The sequence below is a fragment of the Phasianus colchicus genome, chromosome 14, assembly GCF_987193195.1.
Source record: "Phasianus colchicus chromosome 14, bPhaCol1.hap1.1, whole genome shotgun sequence".
NCBI lineage: Eukaryota > Metazoa > Chordata > Aves > Galliformes > Phasianidae > Phasianus > Phasianus colchicus.
The window spans coordinates 9,879,449-9,895,182 of NC_143449.1; the positions used below are offsets into that span (position 1 = coordinate 9,879,449).

A 15,734-nucleotide genomic window follows, 5' to 3' on the forward strand; every position below is an offset into this window, starting at 1 on the left:
TGCAAAAGACCTTGCATTTGGCTTTGTTCAACCTCATGAGTTTCTCATGGATCCACCACTCAAGCTTGTCTAGTTCTCTTTTATGATTGAAGTGATTGAGTCTGGAAGCCAGACAGTCAGATTCCATGCATTTCTTATGGCAAGAACTGGAAGCTTGATGAGGAACTGGAACACTGAATGTTTACATTGCTTAAAAACATATAGACAACATTACACAAGGATATGTGCTAATATACATTTTTATCAATTTCACATACAGCAGTTGTTTGTATGTATGCACATTTGAATATCTGTATGCATATGTCTATAAAAATATACACACATACACATAACATCACTCAGACTTTATGTGATACACTAAATCTCTGCACTAAGCTGTCAGTAACTCTGCTGTGAATAGATTAGAGCATCAGCTTCCCTTTATTTCATTGTAATATGCTCAAGCAGTGACTTGGAATAATGAGGGTAATTCTCATTCTCCAATCACATTCAGTTATGTGCCTTGTGTACCAAGATCATCTTTGTGAAGTCGCATTTTCTCTATTTAAGCTTTTCTGTTGAGGTTCAAATTGAGATCACCACTGAGCTCGCAATTAATTATAAATAGTTTTCTATAAGTATTAGATGGATAATATAATATTTTTTGGATATCAACAGGTGAAAAAACTGCCTCCTTGTAGTCTAATTAATGAATGAATTAATAGAACCATTCTGAAACAGGTCCTGTTTTAGTAGTGCCAAAACTATGGGAAACCAATTCTAGAAAAAAAAATGCTCTTCAGAGTGTGATAAAGCAATACTTTGATGCTGCAGATTCTAGCAGTGTATACTACAGTCTGATCCTAGACCACAATATTACTTCAATTTAAAGCGTGAAAAAAGGTGAGATGTAGATAGGCACTTTCACATTATTTCCAGCTCCCATGTCATCCTAGAACTTTGTCTTTTGAAGCAAGTATCTACTCTAGATTAAACCAGATAGTACCTTTAAGGGGTATGCTGAAGGCTGCCTACATAACAAGGCACTCATAGGATAAGACCATGGATCTTGCAGAGTATGAAAGTAGTTCGGTCTAGAACAAGAGATAGAACTAATGAGAACATTGCTGTGCAAAACAGCATCTTCATTAATTAAAAATGCTTAAGCAATATAAGCATTCAGCTTGCTCTTTGTAAGCATCACATTTATAATTATGGCCAAACAAAAGAATTTTTTTCCTTTTAGAGACAGCTTTAACAAAATATTTCTGACTGCTTCAAAAGGCAAAATAATAGAGTAAAACAAAAGAAAAACAAACAGCCATTGACAAAAGACAACATCACAACAAAAGGACCTTTTAGTAATTTAAAAGAGTATAATTTCAGAAGGCAGGGGAAGATTTTAAGATCACTTTATGTGTACATATTAGGAATGCTTCTGTAGTGACTCCACCTGAATTCTAAAAAGAAAGGACTGAAACTCATGCAAAAAGGCATGTTTACTAAATGGATACATTGATCACTGAACTTTACAAAGCATTAAATTTTAATGAAATGCAATGATACGAGAAGCTTTGGTTGTTTATGTAAAAGTTCTAAAGAAAACCATGGATTTATATTCACAGGATACTTATCTCTTTGTAAATGACAACATATTAATAGAAAATGAACAAAACAAGAAAGAAGTAACTTTGATTAACCCCAATAGCCACTGTGCATAAGGTAGTAAAAGAAGAAAAACCTGGGTGGACAAGTTTTATCTGGGAAACAAAATTTTAAAGGAATCAATGCCTGTTACTCTTACACTTCATTTACAGCATGAGTTAAAGGGCCTCATTAAAGCTTGCCATCTAAACACTGAGTTATTAACAGAGGACTAGAATGCTCTAGTCTAGCAAAAGGACAAAGAGCAAATTCAGTCAGAGGATACTGAGAAAAACAAAACTCACAAACAGTGTTGAAGGTCAGAATAGTCACATCTCAACAACAAGAAGCCAGCTCAAAGCTTACTGTGGGGAAATGGGGATTCTTGTCCTGTTAGTGAGACTATTACAAGATCCTACTCATTCAAAAGGTGGAACAGTCCAAGTTTTTCCATCACAGTCAGACATGCTCATTGCTCTCCCAGAAATTCTCCTATATCTGTAAGGAATCTGGGCTGAGCAGCCTACTTACAACAGCAAAGAATACTAGACTTTTTGTCAAACTAATGCAATATCCAAAAGCCTCACTCTGAATATTGTAGTGTTTTTTGCCATTCTGCTAGAAAGATAATTCTGTTGCACAGAATTTGCATTGGTAAACCACACGTGCATACATATTGTGATGTACCAGAGTGCTAAGGTAATTATCTGAAAAAGCCCATTAATTAAAAATGTTGAGTAGGAATATAGAATAAAACATTTTTTTTTTTAAGGAAAAGTAGGACAAGGAGAGAATTACTGTCCAAAATGCTTGTGATCCTGGATTTCAACTCAGCCAGTGCAGTGACTTCCACTACACACTAAGGGCCACATTTGGACCTTCTTGTCAACATTTTTAAAGTGCTTTATAGTGACTGACACCCTAAACAGATAGAAACATGCTACTACTATTTGGTTCAGCCTTGTTTAATGCACTCAGACTGTGAGGTGCGAATGGAAGCCTATCATAAAGCTTTATTCTACTTATATCGTGCACATAAAAATATAAAAATAGTGCAAATGAACAAAGTTTATTAAAGAATAAATCAGTAAAAATAAAGTAATCCTCTTGCTGATGTTTAGTTTTGTAATTAAACTTTAAGGCAAACACTTCCATTTTTGTCCCAACACGCTGCCTTTTCTGAGGAAGTTAAAGGCTTCCCACCTCACTTGGAATTTACTTATTTAAAAATCAATTCTCCTCATAGCCACAAACAGTGGAGGAAATTGAGCTATTTTAAATCAGTGCTTAAAATGGTTTTCTCAGTGGTATTCCTTCCCTACTGGAAATATTGAGCTTTTTTTTTTTTTTAATTAAAAATGAAAGTGGACATTTCATCTACTATAAAAACACAAACCAAACAAAAAAAGGCAAGAAAAAAAAAAAAAAAAAAGAATCACCATAACACAGCTAACCCTAGAACTTGCAATTAAAGGTGTTGAGCTGACAGTATTGCAGAAGACCTCCTTGTGGGGAATTTGACAAGAAGGCTTTAAAAAAAGCAAACTATAAACGTAGGTAAAAAAAATGAAAACCCTGAATCAGCTGCAGATGTGGGAATGATGTTGCTATAATAGCATAGTGAATAACAGAAGCAATATACTATGAATTGATGGAAAATTATCTGCAATATTTCTGTCACCATGAATTGTGATGCTTAAGTAATTTTTTTCTGAAAGCAGACTGCATAAGAGCTGTGGCTCTCAGCTACATCCTGAGCTCGTGAAGACAGGCAGTTTTTTCTACATAGGATCAAAGATTAATTACTTAATGTTGATATATTTCTTAAGCCAGTATTACACAAAATGGTAGTATAACAAGACTAGAAACCAGTTTTTATCACCAAAAGGATATTCATTCTGCTATTGCACAAAACCTTCTTTTAATAAAACAAGATCTATAGAAGTCCAACACCTGACATGAACTACCATGAACTTCAGAAATGTTCAGATCTACATTTAACTATTTTATTAAAAAAAAATGCCAGGAAAATACAATCTCCTCCAAAGCAGTGTACATGGAAGATGCTATGAATGAGGCCTGGAGACGGCTATAGAATTTGGGACTTTTTGAAATACAGTTTGGATAGTGATATGAAGGCGCTAAAGTACGTCATGATTTCCATAGCAAAAATCAAGAACTGCTTTGCTAACTGGGAACTCCCTTAGAGACTGTGCCACAAGAAGCTGTTGGCAGTCTTTGGAAACATACCACAGAACTCCTGACTATCTTTGTCACATTCTAATGAGATCTAGAAATAGAAAAAATTTAGAAGTAAAATATTTGTTGATGTAGTAGATCTCAGATTAGAATAGGCTTCCATGGCAACCCCCTCAGCCTTCTATCAGGAAAGATATCCAACGTATTTTATTTGCTCCTCATATGAAAGGCAATCTGCTACTTGTTAGCATGTTTATTGCTTCTCTCATATTCTCTGTTCAAAGAAACAACTGTATCTTCAGTAAGTTATGTCAAAAGTATATAAAGAAGAAAGTGCACAAAGAATATGAAATCAACATAAATAACTGCAAAGAGCATGTTTATGGAAATTATTGTGTATAATATACACTGATTTTTGTTTGGGAGAGTTGAATTGCGTAAAAAGAAAGTACTATAATTTGCAGCACACCACATACATATCTTTGAACGTAATACAAACTATCTCCTTTAGAAAAACTGTAAGGCTTGCTCCACTACTGACATCAGGACTCACTTGGTCACTTTGTGAATCTTCGCCATTTGAAAAAGACTTAATTCCTCACTGAAACATTACCTTTGGGTTCCCTTCATCTACTGCACATGGGACTGTAAAATGAGAAGATTCCATGTTCCTTCAAATTAAACTCTCCATTATGTGAATAAATTACTAAAATGATTAGCTGGAGCTACTTCCACACCAGGTGCATGCAGAAGAAATCATTCCAAAAGTAATGGCTTCTGAGCTTGTATTTCTCCCTGTGAGGTCCATACAGGCTGCTGAAGACACAAGATTTATATGAAAGATTCCTGGCATCATTTGCTGCCACAAAGCATCACACACATCAGCGTATGCATCCCCACATCAGACACTCCCTGCTACACGGCCAGAAGTTCTGTATCTTTGGCAGAGGAGTCAATAGCCCTGGAACTTGCATACTGCTGTGTTGCAACCACATACCTACTCTGAGCCAGATGCACAGATGGTTAAATCACTAGAAGCTGTTCTAAGGAGCAAGGCACAGCCCTGAACTCTTCTTCTTCTCTTTATATCCCTAGTTATGATCAGCATATAAACAGCAGCAAGTGTTCTCTGGCCTGCCTTATTTACAGCATTATAAAACCCCTACTCGGTGTTACAGAAGATACCCCCACCTGCCTAGCCCGCTTCCCCAGCTCCCTCTAAGCAACAGGTTCCAGTTGCTGGAGGTAGAAGGGGAGGTGAGTGGAGAGGCGATGGAGGATCTGCCTAGGAGAGAGTGTAGGGTGAGGCGGTCACCCCTGCGCCTTGAGACTGCCTCCGACAGGAAAGAAAGAAGGGTGGTCGTGGTGGGTGACTCCCTTCTTAGAGGAACGGAGGGCCCCATATGCAGACCTGACCCGGTCCCTCGGGAAGTGTGCTGCCTTCCTGGGGCTCGGGTCAGGGACATAACTGGGAAACTCCCTAAGCTGGTCAGGTCATCTGACTACTTTCCATTGCTTGTAGTTCAGGTGGGCAGTGATGAAATTGCTCAGACAAATCTACGAACTATGAAAAAAGATTTCAGGCATTTAGGGCGTTTCGTTCAAGGAGCGGGAGCTCAAGTGATCTTCTGCTCTATACCCTGGGGGGGGCAGTAAGGGAGTAAGGCAGTAAGGGACACTGAGCGGGATTGGAAAGAACGAGCAATGAATAATTGGCTCGGAGGCTGGGGTCGAGCCAGAAACTTTGGATTCTTTGATCATGGGGCAGTTTACTCAGCCCCTGGCCTGTTGTCTGTCCATGGAACCTGCCTATCTCTAAGGGGGCAACGAATACTAGCACAGAAGCTAGCGGGGCTTATAGAGAGAGCTTTAAACTAGCTATGAAGGGGAAAGGGGACAAACCAGGCCCCACAAGAGATGAGCCCAGGAGAATGATGATTAAGCTTGGGGGGGAGGCAGACAACTCGACTGAAGTGCATCTATACCAATGCCACACAGCATGAGCAACAAGCAGGAAGAGTTGGAAGCAATTGTGAGTCAGGCTAATTATGACCTTGTTGCTATTACTGAAACATGGTGGGACCACTCCCAGGACTGGAGTGCTGTGACAGATGGTTACAACTCTTCAGAAGGGATAGACAAGGAAAGAAGGGTGGTGGTGTGGCCCTTTACATCAAAGACTGTTTTGATGTTGAAGAGTTATTTTATGCCCTGATCTGGAAGTCACACCAAATTGGGAGGTGGTGTTGATCTGCCTGAGGGTAGGGAGGCCCTTCAGAGGGACTTAGATAAGCTGGATCACTAGGCTGGGGTGAACGGAATGAGGCTCAACAAGGCCAAGTGGCAGGTCCTGCACTTTGGCCACAACAACCCCATGCAGTGCTATGGGCTTGGGGACGAGCGTCTGGATGACTGTGAAGAGGAAAGGGACCTGGGGGTGTTGGTCAATGCTCGGCTGAACATGAGCCTACAGTGTGCCCAGGTGGCCAAGAGAGCCAACAGCATCCTGGCCTGCATTAGAAATAGTGTGGCCAGCAGGAGCAGGGAGGTGATCATCCCCCTGTACTCAGCACTGGTGAGGCCGCACCTCGAGTACTGCGTTGTTTTGGGCCCCTCACTACAGGAAAGACAATGAGAACCTGGAGTATGTCCAGAGAAGGGCAACGAAACTGGTGAGGGGTCTGGAGCACAAGTCCTATGAGGAGCGGCTGAGGGAGCTGGGATTGTTTAGTCTGGATAAGAGGAGGCTCAGGGGAGACCTCATCGCACTCTACAACTTCCTGAAGGGAGGTTGTGGTAAAGAGGGGTTTGGCCTCTTCTCCCAGGCAATGAACAGGACCCGGGGAAACAGCTGCAAGTTGTACCAGAAAAGATTTAGGTTAGGCTTAAGGAAGAACTGTTTCTCTCAGAGAATGGTCAGGCACTGGAATGGCTGTCAAGGGAGGTGGTGGAGTCACCATCTCTGGCAGCGTTCAAGAAGCATCTGGACAAGGAGTTGTGAGATCTGGTTTAGTGCTTGTGGTAGCAGTGGTAGTGTGAAGACTAGATGATCTTATAGGTGGTTTCCAACCTTGTGATTCTATGATTCTATGAAAATGCTTTTGTTTCCACTGGAAAATCCCTGATATTGCTCATAATGTGCTTTGACTCCATCAGCAATATGAACCTCTTCTCAAAAAAAAAAAAAAAAGAAAAAAGAGGAAAAAACTGCAGGCAGCATCCTCGCTGCTCATGCAATGAGATGACTTTGATTAATATACCATAGGACAGAGGTCTCAAATTCAGTTATGTCCTTGGTGATTGTTTTCTGTGGCAGTTTTGAGATGTAACTTGTCAATTTCCTCAAACCTTTTTTTCAATGATACTAAAAACTTCTACTGAGTGAGTGAAGTGAGGTTTTCTATTTAAGTACAACTGATGTGAGGTCAGAGTTTGGATCTGTGTGTATAAAACAGCACAGCAGATACAGGCACTCAACATGTGTTACAGCAGTTGTGCCTGAGCTACAACAATATTTAGTAGTGAAACCATCAGTTCTACCAAAAAAATCGAGCACTGTCATGTCTAATAGAAGACAAACACTGTTATTGTATGTTCTCATCTGGACATTTTCATAAAGGCATTGGCATTTATTTCCACATTTACAGAGAATCAACTATCATAACTAGAGGAAGGCACTGTTTTTACAAACCTAAATAGAACCAGGTAGAACAAACAGTGCAAATTAACACCCAGAAAGTTCTTCACTGCATTAAAGAAAACAAAAGCAAAAGCAGGAATATGAAGATGCCTGTATGTTATTAAAACAGAAAGCAAGAATACTGCAGTGAAAAATTCAGTGTTTTTTTCAAAGATGTTTGACAGATAATATTTGTGTGTGTATATATATATATATTAATATGCTTTAATAAGAATTTATTATTATTTTAGGAAGTAATTGAACACATCAAGACAAGTACTTTTAAATGATTGTAAACCTACCCATCTATCTCACAGGATCTGAGTACATCTGCTGTTGTTCCAAAATTAATTGTTGTCTACAAGCTATAAGACAATCTATATTTATTTCTTTTTACAGAAAATCAGTCATTTGCACACACTACCAAAAGGTACATGAAACAGCTTAGCATAATGAGAGTCAGAGGTCTGATACTTTTATATTAATCTGCAAACACATACATTATGTTCTAGATGTATCTGAATTTGTTTTTATGCTATATTTGCTATTCACATTACCAGGTAAGCTAAATCATGCCTTTAATATACAGTTCTAAACTTTCTTCCTTAAGGCAGAGAATCTCTCCTTTTCTTAGCATGAAAATTCATTTTGTTTATACTTCTTTTGTTTTCTAATGACCGCATTGCCCAAAAATCTCAGAGTGAACAAGTTACACAGTAGAATTTATCATTAGCAATAAAAAGGATAATAAACTTTCCATTAATATCACAAATATTTTTGTGTTTTCAGATTCACCAGAAAAAAACCACCAGTATTTTCCAACAGTGCTTTTGTTTTTAAGGACACTTATTCTGGAGCTAATTATTTCCTTTATGCGCTTACAAATAGGGACAAAAAGAACACGAAGAATACTTAAGATTTCAAGGTAAAGATGGTCAGGGTGCTTTGAGTAATGTGTAAAACTTACCAAATAAAAAATCATCATGAAATTGCATACACAACCCTACCAGCTGTCTAGTTATAAACAGGGGTTATGAATTTTAGCTCAATTTTATGTCCCAAAAGCCAGAGGACTTCCATAACTTGCCTTTGTGAGTTTCAGACTTAAGGTACCAAATTAAAAAAATAAAAAACCTGAAGTTCACATAGATGAAACTCAGAGGGAAAGTATAAGAAAAGCATCAGATCTTTACCAAAAATAAGATTTTTCTTAAGGAATATTAGTCCAAATTCTGGTTTTGTTAATCACACATATAATCCATCCCATGGGGAAGAGAAACAGGATTAAAAAAAAAAAATACACAGGGATCAGCCAGACATAATCAAAACACTTCCTACCCCCTCCCTGGGATTCAGATACAGCACTGCAGTCAGCCTGACCACCAGCAAACTGTATATACTGCAGACCACCTATTTCACAAAAAACATGGCTGAGAGTTTCTACATACTGTTTTCTTCCATCAGCACAATAACAAAAATAATTAGCCACAATTCTCAAATTAACAGTATTTAGATAGTGTTAAATAATAACATTAATGCTCTTGTAGATTTATTTCCTGCCCTAAGACAGGAAAAGACATTTAATATCATCCAGTCCAACAGTAATTTACCCACCTAATGTTGTAGATAAATAGATTCATAAATTTACAGGGCTTACATATTCTCAAGAGGCAGTTCCAGAAACAAGGCTAACAGTACCTTCACATCTCCTCAAAGCCACCACCATCAGCTATATCAAAGCATGCCAGCAACTCAGATTTATGAAGTATTTCTCAACTTTACCATTAGCAGAAGTACAGCCAGGAGGCACTCAAGCTTCATGATTTCATCACCACACAGCTCTCATCCTGTGCTGGTTTTCAGGAGCCTGGCTTTTCCCCACCATCTTACCACACCTCACAGAGACTTGAGGCTCATCCAAAGGGAGAACTTTACCAGAAAATAACACAGGTTGGGCTTTGCCCATCTGCTTCCAAGGTTAACCATCTGTAGGCCCCAAAGCAGGCGCAGCTGCCACTACAGGCTGTGCTAAGGGAAAGATCTCACCACACAGCTGCTCATAACGGGCAGGCCAGCTCCACCAGATAAAAATTAGTGCTGCAGTTGCTGGAGGGGCTCTAATTAACTAATGCTGCCCACATGACTGCCAGAAAGGCCATAATATTACCTTAAAAAAAAAAAAAAAAAATTCTCCTTAGTTTGCTGCTGAAATAGGAAAATTCCTTAAGAGAAATTATTGTTTGCTAAAAAGCTGCTTACTGTCTTCTCCCCACACCAAAGACCCAGCCTGCCCTCTACTGCACAGTTGAACATCGATTTTTGATTTGCCTGGACAAGAGCTCTGAGCATTACCTGAGAAACACCTGTGTAAAACAGCAGGCGCTTCAGGGCCTTGGAGGCTGCAGTCACAGGAGAGAAGCAGCAGATGGGAACCTGGATATGGCAGGAACCTGACAGAAGTAGGTTTACCTGTTCCCCTTCTCACACAGGAGATGTAGTTCTTCGTGTTTCAATGGAATGTACAAGGAATACAAAGAAATAAGCAGTACAGGCTGTATAGGGAGGTGGTGGAGTCACTGTCCCTAAAGGCATCCAAGAACTGTGGACATGTGGTGCTCAGGGACATGATTTAGTGGGCATGCACAGGAGCTATTAATTTACAGCCTGAACCAGTGACTGAGCACCAGGTGAAGGCAGCCCTGGGAGCTGGAATCAATTCACCTGTGTGACCAGGCTCCACTCTTCCACCTACTTTATTTGAGGGCTGGCTGCTGTAGGTGAAAGTTCTTTATTTGGAGATTTTGTACTCTGGCGTGTTTGGCAAGCCTTTGCCCTTAGAGAGGGGTAAGTAATTCCTCCTTTATTATCAGCTTTTTATCTCAGTCTTTTGTGGGTGATCCTGAGCTGGTTTAAAGCAGCCATATCTACTATTGCTGGTTTTTACTGGGCTATATTTATAGCAGGTAGACTGTTGGCCTGGATCATTATAGAGGTCTTTTCTAGGCTTTATGATTCTAAGTGGTTGCTACTCTGGCTCAGCAGTTTAGGTTAGAAAATAAATAAAGCCAGATGATTTGGTATGCCCTTCTGACTGCCAGGACAAACTGTTGCCATGTATTGAGGTTGTTGTTAAACAGAACCCCCAGCCCTTTTCCGTAGGGCTGTTTTTCAACTTCTTGTTCCTCAGCCTGTGTGAACTTCTAGGGCTGCCCTGTTCTAGGTGCAGAATTTAGCACTTGCTCTTGTTAAACTTTCAAGCAGTTGGTGACTGCCTAGCTGTCTAATATTTTATGAACACCTGTTCAGGCTATGTAATGTACTTGCTATTAGCCTTGGGTAACAAATTGCTTTTGGCTCATTTTTTTAATCTAGCGTGCAACCTTCAAGGCAGGAGGGGGGAGTCAAAGTCAGGCAAATTAACTGATATATTGTAGGCTTTATTTCTGAATTTTTGTATTTCTGAATATTGGGGAATTTAATACTGTACCTTAGGTTATTGCTTCCTTAATAAAGCTTATACTTTTTAAATTGTTATTTAATGTTGCCCTTTAGTGGTGCTCAATTTCTTTCTTATTTGCTTTGGTGGCTACTTAAAGTACTGAGTTTTATTAGCTTGAATGTTTTGCAAGGTGAATTTTTGGCTTACAAAAACAAGCTAGCCAAAAGAAAACTTAAAAAATACAGGAGCTCATCCTGGGAGTGTTTCTGCATGTATCTAATCAGGCTGTGAATAACAGCATCCGTTATTTGACTAATAACCACGAGATAAGAAACATAACATTTATGAAGATTATAGGCAGTGTGTGGTGCTTTAAAACCAGTATGACAAATGCAAATATGACATGTGGAAACAATTGCTTGTGCATTTTTGTAACAACTAAGGAAAAAACACTACATATTAAATAAATTATTCATGGTGTGTGAATCACTCAAACTTAAATGTTAATTTGACCTTGACTTGCATTTAATGTGATGTAGAGAAATTATTCCTGTGCTCTCTATGAACATGTTAGTTCTTGGTTGTGTCACTATTCCACATCGTCTCTTAACTCCTCCCTGTCATTGTTATTTAAAAAGAAAACATAACAGGTATTCAGGAGCACATTTACATTTATTTTGTATAAAAACAAAATGCTCTAATTCCCACATTAGTATTGGAACCATGGTTTTTCTCTTTGTGAAGGTAGGAAAAATTGAAACTTAGGAAGTAATATCATACACTGCACTGAATCATTACTGTATCATTACTCTGATTTATGAAAGTGTCTATATTTTGTATTCTCTTTGCTTTAATCCTCCACCCCCGTTTTAATTCTGAGATGAACACTTGGAATAACTTCTGAGAAGAATGCTTGGAATAACGTATCACATAGGCAGGAGGTCTTCCATTTTAGCTATTTAATGCAGCTTTTAGTTTTACTTTATAAGCTAGAGCAAATATGCAGGAAATGGCTATATTGATATCTTATTTAATTGTCAGCTAATATTAACTTCTCCTTCTTACCCTCAGTTATAAAATAACACAATCTGAAATACCTTTTAAAGATAGAGTTATCATACTAATAATATTTAATGCTGTCAGCTGTCTTGCTTGTTGCAATGCAGTATTTTAAAAGAGCTTTATTCAAAATGGCACATATCAGTAATGTGTTATATGCATGTTGATTTTCAGATGTACAATTTGTATGATATCGTCTGTACTAGACTTGTACTGTATTGTAGGACTTCATGTTTTTATCAGATCAGAGAGATTCCCGGTGGCATCTTTTACGTGGAGGCATGCATTCTTGTTTTCACTGAATTGAAATTGTTGAAGTTGTGGGTTGTCATTCACCAGAAAATATGAATAGCAAATTAGTGTTAATACTGACTTCTCAAACATTATTCATACTCAACTTCATACCTCCAATTCAATTATAAGACGACTTACATAAGGAAACCTTAATTTGCTAACTAAGCCCTGATAACTTTATGCCAAACTTAAACCTCTCATTGCTACTGTTTCCACGATCATCTTTAAGTGCTGTAAACATTAAGAATAGTATCAATGTCTTTACTATGCAGTTATTTTTGACACTACTAATTATAACTTATGTAATGTAGTTGATTGTTCGTAAGTTATAAGGAGGATCTATTAGACAAATCTTTCTAATATATATCATTAGACTTCAATAATACTAAAGATGTGAGATATTTGGAAGAAGAGGGAGAAAGAATTTTCATTCATGCATAAAATTTCATGCTGCTTACAATATGGCAGCTCTGCGTTGTAGATTTATGATTCCGTGATGACAAAACTTTGAAATGAAGGCACGTTTTCACTCTATTAGAAAAAAATAAACATTTTCTTACTATTTTTTGCTTACTAATTAGGATATAGGTCTGTAGCATGGCAAAGCTAGGTTAGGTCTTTTGCTCTACTAAAATGAGGGCATTATTCCATTGCAGTCACTCACTGGCCAGGATGGGAATTTGACTTTGCCTTTGCCACTTTGCATTTCTAGTATCAGACGAAACAGATGACTTCCTTGTGAAATGTCTTAGCATCGGTTGAATACCATATGCCAACTTACTTTTTTTGATGTATTCCCAGCAGTTCTAGTTCTAGGTGTTCACAAATAAGTGTTTTATATCTTGGTGCAACAAATTATTTATTTTAATTATTTATTAATTTATTGAATTATTTACAAAATATTCTGTCAGCATTGTACAGCTAAAATTCAAGAAAGATTTATTTTATTAAACTCTGTACTTAATATTTTTAATAATTCACATGAAACTGATGGAAAAACTTCATCCCAATTAGTCTCTTAATAGTAGTCTCATTGGTGCATAGTGCATGGGTTTCTCAAAAAGTAATACCTCCTATTTACTTCCACAGAAACCACAACAGATACAGAGTGCGATAACATGATTTAATCTAAGTTCTCAGCTACAAAACAATTTTTCAAGACAGTCATCACCATCAGCTATGCATTTTTGCTAGTGATGAACAGAAGCCTCTCACATAATGTTCTGTGCTAATGGAGATGACCCACTGTTGTTGTCAGCACTACTGAAACACTCCATCCACTGTCTCACTGTGCACATGTGCAATGTTTGGTCTCCATTAATGTCCAGAAAACCTTGATGAGTGGCAAGAGTTGTAATTTTATTCTGAATGGAGGAATTCAGTCACACAACTTGACTTTATACACACACACTTCCCTTGTCAGACTGCCCCTCTGCTGACATCTGTCACATGGCAACAAAGTGGGATATTGGTGGGAAGGTTTAACTTCTGCTGCTGTCCCAGCAACACTCATCTCTGATGTTGTGTGCAGACATAATAAAATAGGAGGCATTACTTTTGGAGCAGCCCTTGCAATTTTGAAATGTCTCTTTATCCAACTGCGTGTAGTGTTTGCCTGCTATGATATGAGTAATTAACATAAAAATAAATTATATTATAGGGTGTGAATTGTAAGTCTGTGTTGATTCCTACTCAGCCTATAGTTGGAACAAACGTAGTGAAATTTCCTGTGTTAATTTATTGCTATTGCTTAAGCATAAAGTGAGTTACAGCTGAGCATTACCAGAAAATTACTGATCTAATCTGGGTACTGTGCAAGTTCCAGTCACTCATGCTGAGGAGTGATGAATAGAGAATGAAGCAGGGATACAGAGTTCATACGAATTTCAGGAGAAAGGAGACTTTTTGCTATGATTTATATATGTATATTTAAATAGGACAAGGAAGTATTTCTTCAGGGTACCAGAGAATGGAAGAGAGCTTAGCAAAGAAATTATTGCCCCTGAAGCTAATCTGTTCATATGAACTGGCTAGAAACTGGGAGACTTTTGCATACCAGAACAATGAGGTTGACAGCTGGGTAAGCAAGGAAGAAGAAACTTTCTAAAAGTCTCGTTGCCCATGCTGATAGAGCAAAAAAAGACTTTTTTAACTGAAAAGCACTGTGTGAAATCCAAGTAATGCTGTGTAGTGAGTATTAAAAACATTAGTGGAATATCTGACGTGGACCTGGGTAAATTCTGGCTGCTTTTCTCTGAATTATTAATTCATTTTCTACAGCTTAACATGACCTGACCTTCCCCTACTCCTGCTAATACAGTGTTTGTACTTGAAACAGGAAAATGTTTTAAAAAGTTAGCCTGAAACTATTACAAGAAAGTAATTAGAAGGAACACCATGTGAGCTGAAACTTAGCCTATTCATTGACCATAATGTCATAGGTTGTACAATAATGAGCTTAACTGCAGCCAAAATCATGCTCTTCCTCTATCTTAGGCAAAGGGCAGCGTGACCAGAATGAGTAAGACCATGATGATCATTCTGTACAGAGTTAATAAATCAATGAGTCCTCAGGGCAGGCAAAACCTCAGGTGGGCACTGTCATTTCAGAAGAGTGTAAAAGTAAACAGTGGTGTTGGAGCAGACTGAATGGAAAGTGTTTTCTGATTTAGGATGAAGAATTCCAAAACATGTTTTGTACCTCACAGGTAATCTGCCGTATCTTAGATTTTTACTTTAGTTCAGTTTTTTTCCCAACACTTATCTTAGTATCCTGTGAAGGATATATTTTTTTTTCATGTTGAAATCTTTGTGCTCTGTATGTTTTATTCCTTTTATTTAGGTGACTAGGGTTGTTTTTACTAGATGCATTTTCGGATACTGTTAGAGAATTTTTTGCCATGTTTATCCAGCTTTCAATCTCCAAACATTCTACCAAACTGCAGTTGGATTTAGGAGAACAAATGAGTATTGTTTTCTTTCCCTGCAGGTATTTGTGCAGAATAGAGATCTTCTAAAGAGCTCCGTTGTCCAAATGTGTGTGCAAAGAAAGCTCTTTGTGGGAAGTAGCGTATGAATCAGTTATTTTGCATGATTGTGGTCAAATTGTTTACAGAGAGTCCTTGTTGGTGTCACTTTTTATGTTGCCTGAGTAGTGCCACAAAGTATGATTACTTACAGCACACATCATTAATGATACTGAACTACAAATATTGCAAACTTATTTTGAAGTGTTATTTAATGAGCTTTTGTGATTAGCAAGCAAGTTAATGAAATGTAACTTTATGAATGGAAGAATGCTGATCAGAATTTTTTGCATAATACTCTGTTTAACCAGTGCGACTAAAATCAGACGTATTCAAATCAATACAGATGTTATAATTAAAAAAGAGCAAAATGAAGAACTATGGATCCATTCCTTAGGAAATAGACAAAATGTGT

General features: G+C 37.9%; 1 long non-coding RNA gene across 1 annotated transcript in view; it reads left to right on the top strand.

Moving 5' to 3' along the window:
• Window positions 1-9,705: 9,705 nt before the first annotated feature.
• The window catches only part of LOC149916007 (uncharacterized), a 202,101-nt gene continuing 196,072 nt past the window's right edge, over window positions 9,706-15,734 (top strand). Inside the window, exon 1 of the long non-coding RNA XR_016470996.1 lies at window positions 9,706-10,345. This is a non-coding gene — a long non-coding RNA (uncharacterized LOC149916007). The remainder of the gene's footprint in view (window positions 10,346-15,734) is intronic.